Raw genomic sequence first — 20520 nt, forward strand, 5'->3', positions numbered from 1 at the left:
AAAGTAACTGAAACTACCGCTGATGGCCGTTGGATCAGCTTTGAAGTTTTAGTGGAAAGAAAGATTGTCGATAAGCGGCAGTTTAAATCTAAAGTTTGTTGATATTTGAATCATCATCATCATCGCCCTGCTGTGCGAATGAAAGTCGGAAATCACGGTTTTCCCAAATAACAAATAACTTTTTTATTTTTCTCTCTTGTAGGTTATAATTGAATTGTTGGAAATTTATTATGGAACTCTACCGCAAGACCACCAACAGCAACTACAATACGCTATTCGTTTTACACAATTAGCCACACAAATTTATTTTTGAAATAATGTTTTGATGTTGGATGAAGCGCATTTCCATTTAAATGGTTATGTCAACAAACAAAACTGTAGATCGTGGGGCTCTGAAAATACAAGGGCAACACACCAACATCAGTTGCCCCCATCTAAATGTACTGTTTGGTGCGGTGTTATCGCCACTAGAGTTATCGATCCATATTCCATCTTCGAAATGAGGATGAAACGCCGGAATCGATTTCAGGAGCTTCTTACAGAACATTGATTGAAAACTTTTTGCGGCCAATGGTGGAGCAGTATCCTAATTTGTGGTTTCAACAAGATGGAGCAACTGCGCATACTGCTAGGCAATAGTCTTAAGACATTAGTAGGTCTTATTTGGCCAACCCTGTGGTAACTTTTCCTCCTTAACCCATTAATGCCGCGGAACAGAATTCGCGGACCGATTTTTGTGATGTTTTGGGCATTAGCTACAATTAAAAAATTTTTTTTCTCACCACGTTTATTCCTCTTCACTGTATTTTGTAATATATTCGGTTAGGGAATAAGTTCATAGCGTTTTTGGATTTTCCTTTATCTTACTACGATTTGTCTGCTGTTTGGCAAAGGGTAAGTAATCATTCGATAAAACTCTTCCTGCTCTACAAAACTATGTTAATTGTATTTTTGAGTTATTAAATTTTTTATTAGTTATAAGACTTAGAAGGGACTACAGCAGGGAAATGGTTTGCAAAGTTCAAAAATTGTGATTTTGACGTCGATGACACGACCCGCAGCGGAATGCCTTCGGAACTCAATGAAGAACGTCTCAAATCACGTTTGAAGGAGACCGATGGCCAAAACAGTCGTCAATTGGCGGAAAAAATGATTTGAGTTCATAAAACGATTCTCAATCACCTTCATCCAATGTAAGTTACCGAAAAATTACGAGCCTGGGTGCATCACGAGCTCAACGAAAAACAAACAAAGAAAGTCGCCTTCAAATTGCTTCTCAGCATCTCGCATGCCATCGAGCAATACGCGATCATAAACAACGCTTTTTGTACCGAATCGTCACAGGAGATGAGAAAGGGTGCCTGTACATCAATATGAAGCAAAGGAGGGGTCTTTCTCATAGCAAGGTCATATGGATCTAAAATGCTATGATTAGACCTATTATCACGCAGCAATGGTATGGATGAATAGACTTCCTCTCGAGGACTTTATCGAGACTACAACGCACTGTGACCATCTGTTGCGTCGGAGCTTTTCCGACTGCGTTAGGCCCGGCCTTAGATGCTCTGATTGGTCTACCACCACTTAATGTTTTCATGCAAGAAGAGGCCTTGAAGGCCATTTGCAGAATGAAATACAATGGGAATAGGTACGGCCCCTGTCCGGCATTGGACAACAGAGTGGCATGGATTTCGATCCAATGGTCCTGGCCATGCCCCTTGACTCCATGTCATCCAGAGTCGTGCTTGGCAAAAGGTATAGTGTGGTGGTGCTAGAGGCTCAACTATAGTCAAACTTAGAAAATTAGCCCGCACTGTTCTCGCACTTTCACGGGTGGCTTCAGGACCGAGCATGACTCCGGCTCTGATGTCTACGTAGAATCAAGCGAGATAAAACTAAACTTTGCTCTTGGAATGCATGATTCTGTGTTTCAGGCGGAGGTGTATGCTGTTCAAGAAACCAGGAACTTTGTTGTGGAAAACAGGCAGAGAGGCAGATCTATATGTATCTGCAGCGACAGTCAAGCTGCCATTGCCATACATAGCCCCCCAAGCAATTCAAGGGTAGTCGAACCTTGTAAATCCAGGCTGAACTATGTCGTTAGAAATAATAGCCTAATGTTAACATTAAGGAGATCTCTGACTCTTTAGCCAGAATGAAGCAAACTTTTTTGGCCCGGAGCCCGTTCTGCCACTCCCTTTTGCAGCCATCAAAGCCACGGTTAGAAAACGGGTTACTCTAACCCAAAAGCGAGCTTGGCAGGCTGAAAAAAGCTGCAGATGGACAAAACTGATGTTACCTGTCATGTCCGACCGACTGTCGCATCTCCTCCTGTCACTAAGCAGTGGCGATTGTAGGAGGCTGGTTGGACTGATGTCGGGCCACTTTCTATGGGCAAAGCACATGGAAAAGGTAGACATCGCAGGCAGTGCAATTTGCCCAGCATGTGGAGAGGAGCGTGAGACGAGGACCCACTTTCTGTGCTTCTGTACGACCTTCGCTGAAATCAGGCTTGAGGTCTTTGGCACTGATGTCTTAAATAGCGACCTCCTTGGCTCCTTGGCACCACAAGATCTACTCAGATTTCTTCGGAGATCGGGTATACATAGTTAAAGAATATTAAAAAGGGAGTTCGAGTGCAGTAGAATGGACTTAATTGTGTCTGAGTGCTGTACTTGCTAGCTTGTCACGACAAAAAAAAAAAATCCGCTTTTTATTTGGAACAAATTGGGTTTTTAATGTCAAGTTATTTCTATTTATTTATTATTTAATAAATCATTACTTACTTACTTAGGTGGCCATAAAAACCCGTTACCGAGTTACGGCCGAATTCACTAGCTCCCTCAAGGCGCCTCTGCTCCGCGCGCGCCTTCTCCAATTCTGTACTCCAAGCGAGCATAGGGTTTCCTCCACCTGGTCTTTCCACCGGAGCAATGGTTTTCCTCTGCGTCGGCTCCCTTGGACCTCGCCCTCGAATACCTTTTTTGCTGGAGCTTCTTCATCCATACGCACGACATACCCTAGCCAACGCAGGCGTTGGATGGCGAAGCGTTGAACTACGTCAATGTCGGCGTAGAGCTCATACAGCTCGTGGTTCATTCTTGAACAGTAGTCTTCGCCAACGCGCACAGGTCCGAAGATCTTACGAAGAACTTTTCTCTCGAACACCCCAAGAGCGGCTGCATCGCTTTGTGACACTACCCATGCCTGTGCGCCATAAATTGTTAGTAAAAGTGTTAATAAGTTTTACTCATCTTTCTCGACGGATACTATTGTAATTTTCCGCTTTTGAAATATTTTCTATACTTTACAACTACTTTTTAAATATGTATGTATGTCTACGTACAAAAAAAAAACAATGTTTTGTAAAACTTTTTCGTAATTTTTCTTTTATGATTCTTATTGATAATTAAATAAAATTTTTTTCACCATATTTTTTTTCAGTGCCTTATTAATTTATGCATTCAAAATGTAAGTCCAGTGGCTGCAAAAATCGGTACTAATTTTTCCGTTAAAATTTGTAAAGATTTCCAACTTTTCCGTACTTTATAAAGCACAGCCGGCGTGAGTGGGTTAAGCCGCAGATACGATTTTTGTTTCAGTTACTCGATATCAGCCGCCTACGTAACCGACTCTTCTACTTTAAATCTTTTAAATTTCTTTTAACGATTCCTATTGATAATTAAATAAAACTCTTTTCACCGTGAAAAAAAAAAAAAAATTTGAAAAGATATTCAAAAAACAAAAAATTTAAAAAAAAAATTTTGAAAAAAAAATGTTAAAAAAAAACTAAAAAAAATACAAATTAAAAAAAAAAACAATTAAAAAAAAAATTTAAAAAAAATTTGAAAAAAAAATTTGGAAAAAAAAATCGAAAAAAATTCAAAAAAAAAAGAAGTTAAAAAAAAAGATTTTTTTTTGTGAACATTTTATTAATTTATGCATTCAAAATGTAAGTCCAGTGGCTGCAAAAATCGGAAAAAATTGTTCCGTTACACTTTTCGAAATCTCCAATTTTTCTGTACTTTATAAAGCACAGCTGGCGCGAGTGGGTTAAGCCGCAGATATTTGTCATTTGTTTTGATTAACTTCACATCAGCCGCCTGCGTAGCCAACTTTTTTATATTTAAATCATTTGATACTTAGAATGCAAACAGCTTATCTGCATATAAGTACATAATTTAAAAACCCTTACCAGCCTACCAAACTTAGTAAAATTTATTTATTCCACATTTTCACTATAATTTGAGCCATTTGAAAATCTCGAAAGAAGAAAAAATGGGCTTACGCCACTTCCACAATAAATCATTAAATGTTTGTAGGCAAATACAGAAACATCTATGCATGCAAATTACATATGTACATAAGTATGTACATACGTGTAAAATATTTGCACTGATTGTTGTTGTTGTTGCGCCACTTCGCCGAGTCTTCTCACTGCCCACATGTGAACAAAATGTTTTGTTTGCTATTTCAATAACGTCAATTATAATTAACTTCGCACCCACAATGCACAAACAACCTACACACACACACACACACACGCACATGAGCACACATTGCTTTGCTTGCATGTTCATACATGCATACTTACTTAAATACGTACATACATACATACATATACATATATTTGATCTGGAGTGTGCGTCAGAGTGCCTACACCGAAGCGGCGGTAGTGGCTTTACGAGCTCTTTTTGACAGCATCCGTTTAGCGGCAGTCGCTACCGTTGAGTTTGCCTGTTTGTGTATGTAATTGAATGTGCTAAATAGTACGAAATCGTATACAAATAGAGATTTAAAAATAAAAATAAATAATTGGAAAAGAGATAATAAATTAAAATTGTAAAAGTTCAGCGCACCTCTGACGCTACGGCGGTGACTTTTGGCCCTGATCTATGCCGTTGACTCGCCGCCGTTAAACTCAAATCAAAACAGTAATTGCCTTACAATTTATCCAGTAATGGTGATAAAATAGTTTTGAATGTTTGGGCCTCTTAGTCTGCAATCGAAAATAATTATTTTTTTTTATTCAAATTATATATTTTTTCGAAATCAATGCATTTGTACACTCAATCATATTTGTATTTGTTCGTTTGGCTTGACTTCTAAAATTTGCCACAAACCACATAAATTAAATTTTGCAATTATAAATGAATTGTTAAGTTAAGCATTCATTATTGCATCATTAAGGCAGAGGCAGGCATGGCGAGTGCTCAAATCAACGAGGTGCCACTGACCAGGCCTTAAGTGTACTTCACGGTTATCAATTGCGACACGAAATTTGTTATGTTGTGATTTCTACTTGCATTCATAGCGATTTCCCTCGATACTCGTATGTATGATTTACGAGGTTTATTAAAAAAAAAAAAGAGATTTTGAAATTTGATTTTCGATTTGCGATTTTTTGTTTGCTGTGTTGGTACGAGCGTTGCCATTTATACTTCGGGCCCACATAGGTAAAGTAAGGAAAGCTTAGTTAGATGTATAAGAAGACAGCCTCATCAATTTTTGAGCTTGCAGTGGTATACGAGGTGTGTTCAAAAAATAAGTTGAGTTGTAATTTTTCCCAAAAAGCATTTATTTATTCATCAATTTCTCTTTTAACTCTTTCGAAGTAGTCCCCCTCAGATATAATAAACTTTTGCCAGCGTCTTTTCCAATCCTCGAAGCAGTTCTGATATGCCTTTTTTGGTATGTCTTTGAGCTCTTTCCGCGATTCAGTTTTCATCTTCTCAATCGTCGTAAACCGCCGTCCTTTCATGGGTATGTTCAATCTTAGGAACAGGAAAAAGTCGCTGGGGGCCAAATCTGGTGAATACCATGACTGAGGTAAGATAACAGTGTTGTTTTTAGCCAAATAATCTCGCACAAGCAAAGATGAGTGAGCAGGTGCATTATCATGATGCAAAAGCCAAGCATTTTTTCCACAATTCCGAGCATTTTTTTTTGTATTACTTTACGCAAACGGCACATAACATCAAGATAATATTCCTTGTTTATCGTACGATCTTGTGCCAAGAACTCCTGTTGAGCTACGCCATGGTAATTGAAGAAAACAGTACGCAAAACCTTGACATTGTGCGTGTTTTTTTTGGTCTTGATCTTTGGTCTCCTGGGCTCTTCCATTGGGGCGATTGGGCTTTGGTTGCGATGTAAGAACCATACAGGTATACCCATGATTCATCACCAGTTATGACCCTTTTAGGGCCCACATCGTTGACGCCATTCAACAATTCCTGAGCGATGCTCTTCCGACGTTGTTTTTGGTCAAAATTCAGCAATTTCGGAACGACCTTCACTGCCACATGCTGCATGCCCAAAATTCCCAGAAAGATTGCATAGTCAATCGATATGCCGACATCCTCAGCAACTTCTCTAATTGTGATTCGACGATTCTCCATAACAATTTTCTTCACTTTCTCAACAATTTCCATCGCTTGTTGGTGTGCTGGGGCGTCCACAGCGAGCGTCGTCATTCACATTGAAAGTGATTCTACAGCATGACAACGCTCGGCCTCACGTTGCCAAGCCCGTTAAAACCTACCTGGAAACACCGGAATGTGAAATCCTACCCCACCCACCATACTCTCCAGATATTGCGCCATCCGATTATTACCTGTTCCGATCTGTGGCACGTGGCCTAGTTGACCAGCTCTTCCATTCATATGAAGACATCAAAAAATGGCTTGATCTGTGGATAGCCTCAAAGGATGAACAGTTTTATCGCGACGGTATACGAAATCTACCAGAAAGATGGGGAAAAGTAATGGCCAGCGATTGACAATACTTTCAATGATTCACTTGTAACCATTTCTTCAGAATAGAGTTGTATTTTCATCAAAAAATCAGCGAGAACTTTGTTGCACACTTAATACTCGTACTATTTATTACACCAGCTTTACATACAGCCATCAGATGAATCAGATGCCGATTATGCCAGATATGCAATTAAGAAAAGCACTCAAAGAATAGATAACGAGTTTACCAATAGTTTCTTCGATATAGAAAGCGCCATTAATAATTCCATCACTGACATCATCCAACGGACGTTGATGGACTTAAGGGTAGAAAACTGCTTTAGTAGTAGGGCAATTTTTATGCTAGAAACCAGGATAATCAAAGTTAATATGGGATAACTAAGAATGTGTTATTAGCAAAATCTTAATAAAACTTAATAGGCTAAAAAATAAATAATTAAATTATGCAATCCTGAAGAAGTTTTAGTTAAATTGCGCTTTTTTTTAAGGTGATATACCATGCCAATGCCAATGAATACGGGAAAAAATTATGAATTTAAATTGACATTGCCACTTGTGATCTGTCAAAAAATCCTATTGGAAAAGTACCTCCAATCTGATCACCACTTCAGTTCTAGATGTTATTCAAGTTTTCCTGTCCAGATAGATACTCTGCGGAAAGTTCCTCTGATAAAACCCATTAAAGATTACTTCTTTAGATGACTTAATTTTATGTACCGCCAAAGTATATTAGAATTACCGATTTTATAAATTTCAGACGCAAAATGGGGTAAATTATCCTTTTTTTGCTTACGATTTGTTCCAACTAAAGTGGTCCGTTGTTCTTATAATTTAGTTCCGCTTATTTGCTGGTAAAAAAGTAATCAGTCGTTACAATTCTTCCCGCGGCAGCGATTGGTTCAACTAATTTTAAGAAAATAAACTCACCCAACTAAATTCCAAACTGTTGTGTTTAGTTATTTCCCAAATACGGGCATCCATTGATATTTAATTAATTTACCTTGCAGATGAGATGCCAACCAACATTTTATTCCGAACAAAGGTTTATTTGGCATGCACTGCGTGAATCGGCATCTCGCTGTTTTGTCCCGCTGGCAATTTTCAAAGAATGAATTCCAAGCATTTGATATCAAAGCCAATGTATCCGTTTGCAGCCGTAAACTCCGTTTGTTTCCTTTATCGAAACGCATAAACTGTAAAATGTCCGCAAACTCTTTTCTGTGTGCATATCAAATATTTATATGCAAGAGTTACCAATAAGAAAATAAAAATGCCCCACAATATGCAAAACTCTGACAATTTCGGAAGAAACTGTAATTAAATTTTCATCGAATTTTGAATTTTCGTCGCTATAGTGATAGATTCAAGTAGTGCCTGAGAAGTTTTCATATTTAAATTTTTATTTTCATATTTAGAATTAAAAAAAAGCGCGGTGATTTTGACCAGTCGCATTTATAGTCATATTACTTACGTATATCATAAAAATATAGAATTGCTAAGTCAAAATAATCTAGAATTTTATTAAATAAATGAAATTGAAAAAAGTCAAAAAATATTAAAAGAGATTAAAAAAGTTCAGAAAATTTTGCGAAGACTTGATACAAAAGCTTAGAAATAGGTAGCTTTAAGTTAAATTTGTCAAGGAATTTAACTAATGGCTAGTCTGTAAGAGTAATCGGGACACAATAAATAGCTATTGTAAATAACTAAATAAAGAAATGCAATAAATAAATAAATAATAAAAAAAAAATTTATAAAAAATTATTAATAAAATAATAAATAAAAAAAGTGGTTGTCTGTAATTTACTGAAGATAGTTTAACGTGACAACGTCATAAGAAAATGCTGATGGAATGGTTGCATTTTCCAAAAGAATTATTTGTTTGATATAACATAACATAACATAACATAACATAACATAACATAACATAACATAACATAACATAACATAACATAACATAACATAACATAACATAACATAACATAACATAACATAACATAACATAACATAACATAACATAACATAACATAACATAACATAACATAACATAACATAACATAACATAACATAACATAACATAACATAACATAACATGTGGATCAGCTTTTGTCGTTCATAAACAAGATGACGACTGGACGTCACGTAAATTTAAATTACATGACACATGCACTGTCTTCCAGGCTGAAGCTCTAGCAATTGACACTGCACTTAAATGGGCTCAGAATGAATTGAAAACTGAAAAGCTAGTCATATATAGCGACAGTCGCTCTTGTTTGGAAGCTATCCAAAATCGGAGCAACCCCAATCCTTTAATTGCATCAATTCATCAGCACCTGTACCTTCTTCGCCAGCGACACAGAATTGACTTTTACTGGGTCAAATGGCACATCGGTATTGAAGGAAACGAGCGTGCAGATGAACAGGCAAAAGAAGCAGCAAATCAAGGAGTCGATCCAGTATATACTGCATTTCCCTTAAGCTATGCTATACGGCAAATACGTTCTCAAATATTCGAGTCATGGCAGCAGGAGTATGCCGACGATACCACTGGCTCCATTACAAAGATTTTCTTTCCAATTCTTGAAGATGCGCAACTATACCGACAACTCTTTGGGATATCATTTGAATTGGCACAGCTCTTTACTGGCCATGGTTTCAACAAGGCATACTTAAAGCGATTCAAAATCATTGACGAAGACTGGTGCCCGTGTGACCAACTCACTGTGCAGAGTATGCATCATCTTTTGCACGACTGCCCACGCTTTCACAGTGCACGACAGAGACACGAAACATTCTGTGCACAATATGATATTCCAGCATTCAACATAAAACAAATTTCAAAATATCCTAGTTTGATAACATCATTTAATGAATTTGTCAAAAAAATAATTGATAATTTAAAAAACTTCAATGCTTCAAACATTCCTACCTAATGTCTTAATCATAATAGTAATATAGTAGAATAACCATCTAACTGCTTGTATCCAATCGCAGGCATTTTATTTCAGTTAGTTTTGTTAAACTATAAAATATTTATGTAATTGAAAATACTTGTAATCTATCTGAATGTTATACTGCACATATGTATGAAAATATTTGCTCTAGAAAACAAACTAATTGAAATAATAAACTACTCGAAACGCAGTAAGCGCGTAGAGCCCAAGGAAAAAAACATAACATAACATAACATAACTTGCAGTTCAAACAAGGTAACACCGCATGAGCAAGATAATGACGCATTCTTTAGTGCGTGCATCCGGCTAAATCGAATTATAAGACGTTATCACGTCAATAAATTAATAACTTAAAATAATAAACACTTTTTTGTCAATTTCTATTAATAGAATTATTTACACTCTCGAATATGCACAAAACACAAAATTTAAACCAAATACTAGGGTTTAAAGCGAACTTCCAACAACATTTCATTCAAATTTAACTGCCAACAGTTACCACCCACAAATTTTCAATCCACTCAAAAAGCGTCTCAAAAAGCTTCATGCACTACAGCTTGCACTCAATTCAACACATGCGAAATGCTTTTAGCCACAAACGGTAATACGGTGCGCACCAGCTGTTGCCAGATTCATTCGGGTCTTCTAGTGGCGCACACTCGTCTGTTGGTGATGCCCGCGCATGCGCACTGAAAGTGTAAAAGTGAATAGCGAACGCGAAGCGTAGTGAAGCAAAAGACGCAAGTGAAGAAATACAAATACAAGAAAACAAATAACCTGTGAATTTACGTGCATTCCATTTTTGTGTATAGCATCCGACTGATTAACCAACCGCACTAACCCATTTGCCAGAGGTGAGCAGAGCGCGCGCATGCGTTGGCCGAAGTGTTGCGAGATCATCGAGAGCATAAATTATTGTTTTAAGCTAATTGCAAAGCAGTAGTGTGCAGCAATATTTATGAGACATTTAAAAAGTGGGTCGGCAAAAAGTAATAGAAAATAAAAGAAAATTGTGAAATTGTGGGAATTGAAGGAATTGAGGGAAGTGAAGGAAGTGAAGTTGTTGAAAGCCGATTGAATTCTATTCGTAAACGTGGAAGGCATAAGAAATTGCTAAGATTTGTTTAGAAGTGCTTAAAGTAACAGGCAGTAAAAAATATTTCGCTAGTGTTCAGGCTGCTGCACCCAGAAAGCATCACCTTTTAAAAATAATAAAAAAAAGTAAAAAATAGAAAAAAAAGTTCTACGCTCCACTTTTCAACTGGTAAGTTCCCTAGAGAAATATTTGCTTATCTCTAAAATTGTTTCATTTAAAATGTTTCTCATTATGCGAGATCAGTAAACTTTACTCCACTCACTGGCATCAACTTAATTTGCATTTTTAATTTAGTTTTCGTAAGCGTTATGCAAATACAATTCAGTTTTTGCTGGCTCATGCGCTTGGGACAGTCATCAGTGACCGACTGATATTTTATGGAAATGACTAAAAGTAATTATGGCTCTCATATTTTCTGTTTTTTTTTGGTTTTTTTTGTTTAGTGTCTTGTGTAATTGTGGCAGAATAGAGATCATTACAACTTGTGAAATGTTGTTAAACACTCCTCAGCCATGGACGTACATAACAAAATCATGTTTTGCTGCACGTGCAAAATCACCAACCGATCAACGTGATGCTGCGCCAATCTCTGGCTCACCAGCTCTTACACACATCTATGTGCATACATACACACACACACAGATACATGGATTTCAATGAACTTGAACATTTGTGCAATCGAGTGGTTTGCTAATTGACAAAATGTTGTTGAACTTATTAAGCCTTTAAATCTGATTTTTCGAGTTCGTTAATGATTTTTTTTTTTTTTGGAAAGTACGCAAACGCAAATATTGATGCGGAAATTAATGATATTTAAGGAAATTTTTCAGTGGGAAATTATGGTTTAGTAAACTTTTTTCACTTTTGATGTTAGAAAATTAATTTTATTTAAGTACTTTCGTCTTCTCATCATTCGAGAACCCGATGGGATTTACCCAATCATGCTCAAGCGTGGCGGAGAACAACTAATGGATGATTTGAAAATAGTCTCCTGTTCCACAATCGTGGCGTCCAGTGAAAGTTGTCTTTGTCCCAAATCCAGGCAAAGACAAATATAACTATAACCATTTGTGGAACAACATCAAGGCGCACACCACAAATACGAGGAGGAGCTCGGCCAAACACCCAAAAAGGTTGTACGCGCCAATTATATATTTATATATATATATATATATGGGTAGGTGAAATGGTTGAAGTGCCAGTCTGGCACTCCTCAAGTAGCACCTAAGCGCCGTCTTGATACCATTATGAGACCGTCAGCAGGCAGATATGAAGGGATTTAGGTTGGCGCACTGCTCCAGGCTGTCGAAGAAAGACGTACCCAGTGACCTGAATCGTCTAGCTGCCAAACCCGGACATTTACAGAGAAAGTGCCCAACATTCTCCTTCTCTGGAAGGCCCCGACAGCTTCTGCAATGGGGATTAAATGGTAACCCTAGCTTTTCCGCGTGTGTGCCGATCATCCAGTGACCGGTAAACACAGATACAAGTTTGGAAATGGAATGGCGAGGAGCCCAAAAGACTTTCTGAGTCCTTCGTATATCATATTGGGGCCAAAGGGTTTTCAAAATAGTACATGAAGAAATGGAGCTCCATCCTTTCTGCGCTTTCCTGAGAAACAATTTGTGCAGTTCCCATTTAAAAACTGCCAGGGGGATGCCGATGACCGGGTGGGAGGTCTCTGACACCAATTCAGTCCCCTTCCTGGCAAGCTCGTCAGGAATTTCATGTTTCTATGTCCTGGAACCCATATCAGAGAAATCACTGAGGAAAACGGTTCCTATACCATCACGACCAAGTCATCGGCGTATGCTACTACGTTAACCTTACCTTCATTTAGCCGTATCAGAACTTCGTCTATAGCAACTTGTCAAAGTAGGGGCGAAAGGACACCACCCGGCGGACACCAGGGCACCACCAAATACAACTATGCTTCATTGAAAAGTTTCAGACCTTTACGCCTGACATCGTTTATGCTTAAACGTCTGGAACGCATGGTGGAGAAGCACATTAGGAAAAGCTGTCTAGGTCACAACCCTCTCAATTTCAGACAACTCGCTTACCAAAGTGGAAAACGGACGAATCGGCTTTGCTTGAGTGCGTCTGCATAATCGAAAAGGGGTTGGAGACAAGAGAGTGCACTTTTTGGTGTATTTGTGGATATTTTGACAATGTTGCCCTTTACTCAATGCGCTCTTCTATCAGACGGCATGGAGTAGAAGAAATCGTTGTCAGATGGATTCAAGGTTGAGGTCGAGAAGGACTGCACACAAGGCTGTGTACTCTTTGACCTACTTTGGTCTTTTATTGTGGACTCTCTACTTAATAATAGTCAGCAGTTATTTGGACTCATTCAAGCTTATGCTGGCGATGTGTGTGTAGTACTTTAAGGACGGCCACCAAAAATTTAATGCAATTAAAAGCAGGCAGCTCTAAACAAAATTGAGAGTTGGTGCGAATTGCATAGTCTTTCGGTGAATCCTATAAAAAGTTCTTTGGTACTTTTCACTAGGAAACGCAACATGGAAGACCCACTTTGGTTACTACCCACTTTGAAAGGAGTGCTACTGCAACTCTCTTCTGAGGTCAAATACTTAGAGGTACTCCTGTGTAAGAGAACCTAACCTAGCTTAATTCTGTCGCAAGACAGAACAGGCTTGTACTTATATGGGCTCCTCCGTTGTTCAAGGAAACGAAATGCCCATGAATTGGCCAACCGGGGATGAGCGGTTCCCCACAAGAGGCAGAGCCAATAATCGGAATTAGTTCCGCAGGAATCACGAATTTGATCAGCGATGATCTATGCAATCTACTTAAAGAGCAATGGTCCGGTCTAGAACGCAAAATGTTTTGTGACAACTCTCAGGCTTTCTACTAAAACTTGGATGGAAAGACGTTCGGTTGATGGCCGATATCATTACAGGACACAACCCATGGGGTCAGCAAATGACCACCATTGGGGACCCAGTGTGCCTGCCTTGCTTGGAGGAGGCGGATAGCACTGAGCACTTTCTCTGTGAGTGTCTTGCCTTTGCTAGAGCAAGACTATGAGTTTTGGGTTCCGATGTCGTGATACGAAGTAGATAGAAGATACGAAGTACTCCTACGCTACAGGACAGATGGCTACGGTATTCTTATCGGCAGTCTTTGCCACCTTTAGTATAGACTACCGGCTAATTTTTTGCATAAATATTTGATAATCTCAAATATTTCCTTAAGACATTTTATTGTGCGTGATAATATTTATGACTGAACTATGAATTCAATTAGCGATCAGCAAAAGCCGAAAAAATAATCAATCAACGAAAAATACTTTTTTAGCGCTCATAAATTGGCATTTCCTACTTGTAATTAAAGCAAATAAATCAGCGCGAAACTGGTTATATTGGCAAACAAAAGGCAAAGGAAGCGATATTTGGATATGTAGAGAAAAATGTATTTCGCAAATTTATCCGCCTACCAACCGTTTGCGGCACTCCTGTGTGCAATCATGACACTTTGAGTATTTCACATATGCCCATGCGTGTACGTATGTGTGTGTGTATGTGTGCGATGCATTTGTACGTCTGAATTACCAATCAGCTGTGAAATAAGCCACCGCTTAAATGCAATGTGTGCAAGTACGAGTAGTCGATTGTCTAGAAAACGGCGAAACCACGAAACCGCTTCTCAGTTCGTTTGTCTTGGGAACAAAGCGCATGCGCAACAGTTGTTTTGCTGCAGACAATGACTGGGCTATCATGTATGTATGTGTGTGGTAACGAATGAAAATGTGAATAGGTACACTAGTGATGATAATGTTAATAGATAGTCAATGGATATTCCCGTGCTTTCGGGATTTTTACCTTGAGCGCAGCCGGCGAAGGTTGGAACATTCAAACTGGATTTCAATTAAAACTAGAAAACGCACGAATATCAATTTTTAAACCGAACCGAGTCGAAGTGAACTTCTGTAAATTTCAGCAGAAGCTGAACCTTAACCGAACCAAACATAAAGGCAAAAAGGTTGCATTCGTCTCAGACACATTTATTTCTGCCCGTAACAAACCCTTGAGTTCACACAACTAAGTCATCGTATGGAGGTCTTAAGGACCTGGACTTCGCCAATAACATCTACCTCGTCTTTCGCAAACTCACAGATATGCAAGCGAATGCGGACCGACTAGTCACGCTGTCACGTACAGTCGGACTGGAGGTCAACATCGCCAAGACAAAGACTAGAAGAGTCAACCACAATAAAGCAAACCTTATAATGGTTAACGGGTGTCCGGTGGAATTTGTCAAAAGCATCTGCTACCACGGCTGCACTATCACGACAGATGGTGCAGCAGACGAAGATGTCAACTTCAGGCTGAACAAAGCAAGGGTGGCGATCGGGCGAATGCATACGGTATGGGGGAGTTTGCCAATCCCCAGGCGCACTAAACTGCCAATAATCAGCACTGATGTGAAACATGGCTGGTCTCCAACACACAGAGGCTACAATCTTTCATCAACGAATACGTCCGCATCACCTGCACAATATTCTGGCCAAACACCATCAGTACCAGTGCGCTGTGGAGATCAACGAATATGGAACACATCTTATGGCAAATTAAATGCAAAAAGTGGCGACGGATAGGTCACACGCTTAGAAAATCACCAGATAGCAACACGAGAATGGGATTGGACGGGAACGCGTAAGGGAGCAAAGATCGCGCTTGGCCAAATATTACTTGGCGAAGGTCGATGTTGTGCGAACTAGCAGATGACGAATCTCATTTGACGGCGAAAAAGCAATAGCCTAGAGTCTTGTCGAGGGCCTATATTCCCCAGCGGAGTGAACGAGGATAAAAAAAAAAATTAATTGCCCTTTTGACCGAAATTTTAATATTTTAACCCCCCATCGGATTAATATTGCTTTTGGAAAGGGAAAACCATTGATTTGAAGTCATTTTATATCCAATATTTTCGATAAATTTCAGCAAAAATGTTATAAAATGTTTCACCACCCTCAGACTAGTTCTGTCTTTGGGGAGGGGCTTGATTTGAAGTCATTTTATACCTGATATTTTCGATAAGAAATGTTAAAATTAAAGCACATCGTAATTAAATAAAAAATTGGATTAAAATAGGGCCACAAATTGGTATTATGTGAGATAAGAATTGGCTTCATGTATATAAAAATATATAAAAAAATAAGCGAACGAAAAAATAGAAAAGTACAACGTAGAAGCTCTTTATCACAAAAGTACTAAGATTTTACTAGCGAACAGATTGTCGCATAAAATTACTAAGAATTACGTAAACGAAAATGTTGATCCGAATGCATTTTGGAAGGGGCAGAAGATGCTCTAGGCAAACGGCTACTAAGCATTGCTCAGGCCAACCGAAGAAGTAAAATGGATAACTGAACAGCAAAAGAAGGCATTTTTGACTACAAGACAGCAAAAACAGCCGAAAACAAAGAACGCTACGTTGAACAAAGAAATTTAACCAATCAAATACTAAGAAAAATGAAAGAATCATGTTGGGAAAGTTTCGCAAACTCCATGGAAAGTGATATGCATGGAAAATATTAAGAATTCAGAAGATAGAAGAGTATGAAACAATAAAAATACATCCGATACAAATTAATAAATGGAAATCATACTTTAAAGAATTATACGAAAATGACACCACAATGATGCGAGCGCGCCTTCTATAATTATGAATCTAGAGATATAAACTTAACTACTAAGGAAGTTGAACTTGCAATAGAAATGCTCAAGAATAGAAAAGCTCCTGGTCCTGACGGTATTGCAAATGAAATGATTGAATGTGGTTGAGTGTATCTTCATCAACAGTATGCATATCTTTTCAACATTTCATTGATAAATGAAAAAAATACCGGAAGAGCGGAAATTAAGCGTTTAAAAAAAAACCAAGAAAGATGATCCACAGAATTATCGCAATAGAAACCTGCTAAGCTCAGTTCGAAAGCTTTTGACTAAAATTTTGTTGTCGCAACTCCGTTCTTAGTTACAAGAACAAGAGGAGCAGCAAGGTTTTCGTCAAAACACATACTTAGGTCCTCAACGGATTGTATATTTAGTTTACAACAAACTATAGAAAAGTCAATCGAGTTCGATAATCCTGCTTTTGCGTGTTTTGTTGATCTTAAAAAAGCGTTTGATCGAGTCAAACTTGAGAATGAACTGCAAATCTTAAAAGAAAGAAAGGCGCCTCGACAAATCTTACCAGTCATCAGCAATCTCAATACCACGTGCTAAACAAAAATAACGGTAAATGGTAAATATATTAAAAGCATAAATTTCGCTACCGGAATACGGCAAGGTGACTGCTTTAGTCCACAACTTTTTAATCTTATTATGGATAAAATTATCTCAGAGGTAAGGCCACTGGCTGGATACAAAATGAATAATGAAAACATATCAATAACACAGTGCGACAATTTTCAGCTCACCAGATCGGGCCCAAACCAAATCAATTGAAAATGAAAGTACTCATGTAGAATAGTAAAACCCCAACTGAGTTTTGGTCTAACGGGTCACAATTTTTTTACAATGTATTAAAGTTTGCGGCCGCCCTAGCCGAATGGGTTGGTGCGTGATTACCATTCGGAATTCACAGAGAGAACGTTGGTTCGAATCTCGGTGAAACACTAAAATTAAGAAAAACATTTTCCTAATAGCGGTCGCCCCTCGGCAGGCAATGGCAAACCTCCGAGTGTATTTCTGCCATGAAAAAGCTCCTCATAAAAATATCTGCCGTTCGGAGTAGGCTCGAAACTGTAGGTCCCTCCATTTGTGGAACAACATCAAAACGCACACTACAAATAGGAGGAGGAGCCCGGCCAAAAACCCAAAAAGGGTTCACTTAAGTCACTTTACTCTTGTTATGTTTGCACAAATCACCCTGTAACTTGGCCAAAATTTTTGTTATATTAAGTTTAAAAAACTGTGATGTAGGCTAATAAAACAATATATTTTCTTCTAAGCTACAAAAGAAAAACGATTACTTTTAATTTTAGTCTTATATTATTCCAAAGAATGTAAACATACTTAAATATTTGCGTCAACAAAAGTCTAGGTACTCTTAGTATATATCTTGCGCTGTCTGGCGCCAGCGTTCTTCATAGAAATAACGGGGATTTTTGAAAAAGCAGTAATGAGTAAATTCATTATAGTTGGCGTGTTTTGCTTGAGCTGGACAAAATATTCGACTTTTATAGACAAAATGCCTCGAAAAGAGTTATCACTCGATGGTCGTGGAAAGATCCTGCATCTCTACACAAAAGAGCAAAAATCTTATGCAGAGATAGCTAAGATTATGGGTAGAACCAAATCCACTCTTCAAACTGTCACTGGGCGATCCAAATACGAACTGCGCATTAAAAATAACAAAAGATCCGGCCGGCCACCTGCACTTTCGATCGTGACAGGCGCACAATAAAGCATCTGGTGGACAAGAACCCGTTTTATAGCGCAGTGCAGATTGCGTCAGAGCTAGGTCATAACATTGACAAGGAGGTGCTCCCGGAAACAGTCCGTAGAGCGATAAAAACATGTAATTTTAGGTTCTACACTCCTCGCAAGAAGCCGCACATAAATTTAATTAATAGGAGAAAGCGCTTAGAGTTTGTTAAAGCGTATGCGGACAAACCAATTGACCTCTGACGGAAGGTCATCTTCTCAGATGAGTTGAGTACCATAAGAACCGTAAATAATAGCTGCAGCAGGAGTCGGACATTTGGAATTTATCGACGGAGTGATATACCAATACGTGTACAGTATTCCCCGCTTATATGCACCCCGATTATAAGCATTTCCCGGTTATGAGCACTAGGAAAATTGTAAGAAAAATTCCCCTATTTCAATGTACACAAAAAATCACGATATAAACACCCCGCTTATAAGCATTTCCCACTTAAAAGCACCTAATTCTTTCTCAACTTTTGTAATTTTCCCGTTTATAAGCACTAAATAAAAACAAAAAAAAAATATTGTAAACCCTCTACTACACGTTTTGATTTTATTTGGCTTTTAACTCTATTTAAAAGCACTGTGTCAATCATTTTACCAATCACACTTTTATCGATTTTATTCATAAATTTAACTAGCGCACACATCCCTAGTTTCTTGTTGAAGTATGTACAATGTAAACAATGAGCACGCGAACAAGTTTAACGTATGGGCAAAAAAAGGAAATTCTTTCAGAACTGCAAAACACAAATAAAAATGAACTATTTGTAAAATATAAATGTTCACGATCAACTATTAACCGAATAATTCGCGAAAAAGACAGTTTGGCCGTAAAATGTAACTCGGGAAATATACGTAGGAAGCGGAATAGGTGCAGCAATTCGTCCGAGATAGATAGAGCGGTAACAATTTGGTTCAACCAAATGCGTGCGTCTGGCGTTGTCATATCTGGGAACATGGTAAAAGAAAAGGCAATGCAATTGTCTACTAAAATGAATAAGAATTTCAATGCCACCACCGGATGGTTATGGCGCTGGCAAAAACAGAACGGAATTTCAGTCAAACACCTTCACGGGGAAAGTGCATCAGCAAATGTTGAGGGTGCAAATGATGAATGAAAATGCTTCCCGATTTAATAAAAAATTACAACAATGAGAACATATTCAACGCCGACGAAAGTGGTTTATTATTCAAGGCACTGCCCAACTCAACTCTAAGCATGCATAACGATCGACCGAAAGGATACAAATCAAGCAAAGAACGGTTGACGGTTTGCTTCCTATGCAATGCATCTGGGGACTACAAAAAAGCTTTCATTATTGGTAAACCCGAAAATCCACGATGTTTTAAAAATGTAACTTTACCAGTTCATTACTTTTCGCAAAGTAAGGCTGGGATGACTCAAGACATATGGACATCGATACTGACATTTTTTGACAATGAAATTACACTGCAGAAAAGAAAGGTTATTTTATTCGTCGGCAATGCTGCGCCCCATTAGTTAGTGCCTTTACAAAATGTAGATCTCCAGTACCTTCCAGCTAACAAGACATCAATTTTACAACCGCTCGATCAAGGCATTATCCACACATTCAAAGCTTATTATCGTGAAATTATTGTAAGAAAGCAGATACTCTCTGTGGGGAGTGGAAGAAGCATTGAAGAGTTTAAGAAATCGATTAACTTGTTGACAGTAATTCAAATGATACATCGTGCTTGGTGGTTGGTAAAGCCCGAGACCATATCTAACACTTTTAAAAAGGTATGGCCATTCTTATATTAGTTTTTTACACAATATTTATTTTTTATTTATTTATACATAGTGCTAATTTTTCACCGAAAATTCCGAGATCGTGGAAGGCGGCGACGAACTGGATCAGGGAAACATAATAATATTTAGTGAGCTACAACAAGACGAGTTCAGAAATTTCGTTAGGATTGATAACAACCTTGTCTGCTACGGGGAATCTACCGACGAGCATATAATCGCAGAGGCCATACAAGGAGATGGCCATACAAGGAGTTCGATGGTGAACCTCCTAATAGTGTTGCAGATAGCATTCCAAGCCATAAGGAAGTCATTGATTCCATTTATACTATCCGTAGAGCACTTATGCCTACAAATAAATTTATGCTCGGGATCGATAATATTGAACAGTATTATTTCGAACTCTCTAAATTAAACATTCAGTCGAAAATTACAGACTTTTTTAAAAATGATATGTAAATGAATTTGTGCATTCATCATA

The 20520-nt window shown here is 38.2% G+C and overlaps 1 protein-coding gene across 1 annotated transcript in view; it reads left to right on the top strand.

Annotated features, from left to right (window-relative positions):
- Positions 1 to 10244: 10244 nt before the first annotated feature.
- LOC128855855 (putative mediator of RNA polymerase II transcription subunit 12) overlaps positions 10245 to 20520 on the top strand; it is a 104251-nt gene continuing 93975 nt past the window's right edge. The window contains exon 1 of the mRNA XM_054091064.1: positions 10245 to 10976. The gene's annotated coding sequence lies outside the window, so the exon portion shown is untranslated. The remainder of the gene's footprint in view (positions 10977 to 20520) is intronic.

Source organism: Anastrepha ludens, chromosome 2, assembly GCF_028408465.1.
Source record: "Anastrepha ludens isolate Willacy chromosome 2, idAnaLude1.1, whole genome shotgun sequence".
NCBI lineage: Eukaryota > Metazoa > Arthropoda > Insecta > Diptera > Tephritidae > Anastrepha > Anastrepha ludens.